Here is a 1,811-nt window from a genome sequence, read left to right as displayed (position 1 = left end):
ATCCCAGAGCCCTCTAGTCTTTGAGCCCAACTAGTTGAAAAGGGCAGCTGTGGAGGCAGTGACCATCAAAGGTTCTGAGGGGAGGGACAGGGAAAAATAGGTGTATTATGGGGGGCAGCATTTTCGGGACATTGGAATTGTCTACATGATGTTGCAATGACAGATACAAACTACTTTATATTTTGTCATAACTTACAAAATTGTGCAGGACAGAGTATAAACTATAATGTAAACTATAATCCATGGTTAGTGGCTATGCATCAATATGTGTTCATCAATTGTAACGAATGTATCACACTAATGAAGGATGCTGTTAATGTGGAAAAGCATGGGCAGGGAGTGGGGCATATGGGAATCACCTATATTTTTAGTGTAATATTTATGTAATCCAAAATATCTTTTAAAAAATAAAAAAGAAATGTATTTTTTTTAAAAAGGCCACTGTGATCTTTGCCCTTGAATGGGAAAGAAACAGGAGAAAAGTCCAAGTCCAAGGCCTGAGCTCCATGTCTCTTCAGGGCCCTGGCAGAACTGAGCACATTTCCTTATTAGTCTTTGCCCAAAGGGAGACGTCTCCTATCCTTGCTTGCATTTCAGCACCTGTTTTGACTCAAGAAACTCTCCAGCTTCTTGCTGTGTTTAAGTTCCTTGAACTTCTCAGCGAGGACCAAGTAGGCTGCTCAGATTTCTTCAGGAAGTATGGCCGATGGCACTGCTGGGCCTGAGCCCAGAACTTCTGCTTCAGGGAGAGGCACATCTTCTGCTGCCCCTTTTGTTCCTGCTGTGAGATTTCTTGCTGTCCCATTTGCTGAAGCAGCAGCTGCAGTTTCTCATGCTTCTCCCCTGACTAGTGGTTCTTCAGTAGCTTTTTCACAATCTCCTTTTCTTTGGCTTAGATGTCATTTAAGAGTTGAAACATTTTGTCAAACACCTCATGATGATCTCCTGACAGATCATCAAAGCAGGGGTCCTGGGCCACCTTCTAACTGATGGGGATACCCTGATGCAAATATGGCATCCAGACGACCTTGACTGACTTTTCCAGAGGCCTGTGCTTATCTGTATTGCATGCATTTTGGACAGCTGGTTTAGAACCTTGCTTCCTACTGCTGTTTCCAGCTACCAAATGTCTGTAGCAAATGTCTTATTCCCCACCTGGATCTGCAATTGCAACAGCTCCTCAAACGACTAGCTGAGAAGTCCTTTTGCTGGTCTTAGGTCACAGCCCCTGGCTTCAGGCCCTGGGGAGATCTGGCTGGGCCAGCTTAGGTACTCACTTTGGACATCCGTTCAAGTAAATCTCAGAAGACGAATCCCTGCACATTTTTTTCTCATAGCATTAATAGCTTTCTAAACATGTAATATACTTATATACTGGGTTGTATATTATTTGGCTCCTCTTACTTGAATGAAACTTGCAAGAAAGAGGGGATTTGTCTATTTTGATAATTATTTTCTTAGGTCATAAATAATTTCTGATACTAGTAGGTGCTCAGTTAGTGATTGAAAAATTAATGAATTCATGAATGATGACCCATCATTTTACCTATTAAAAGATTCAGTCTTAAAGTTTTCACCATAAAATAAAATTTCTGAACCAACAGTCATCCTATTGCAATGATAAAAGTTCATTTCATTTCTTATTTGAACTCTCCTTTGCTCTACAGCGCCTGATTCCATCCTTGATTCTAGAATTTCTTTGTTTTCTGGTCATTGTGCTCTTATAATTAATATCTGAAAGGGGCCTCTGCATTCACAAAATCATCTGCTTTACATCTTTGTTTAAAGCAGAAGAAAAAACTCTTTAGGGA

General features: G+C 40.7%; 1 pseudogene; it reads right to left on the bottom strand.

Annotated features, from left to right (window-relative positions):
* Positions 1–548: 548 nt before the first annotated feature.
* Positions 549–1,286, bottom strand: LOC101420037 (ribosomal RNA processing protein 36 homolog pseudogene; annotated as a pseudogene).
* Positions 1,287–1,811: the final 525 nt, after the last annotated feature.

Source organism: Dasypus novemcinctus, chromosome 11 (assembly GCF_030445035.2).
Source record: "Dasypus novemcinctus isolate mDasNov1 chromosome 11, mDasNov1.1.hap2, whole genome shotgun sequence".
NCBI classification, from domain to species: Eukaryota; Metazoa; Chordata; class Mammalia; order Cingulata; family Dasypodidae; genus Dasypus; species Dasypus novemcinctus.
The sequence above is the reverse complement of the archived record's forward strand: the minus strand, read 5'-3'. Positions and strand labels throughout refer to the sequence as shown.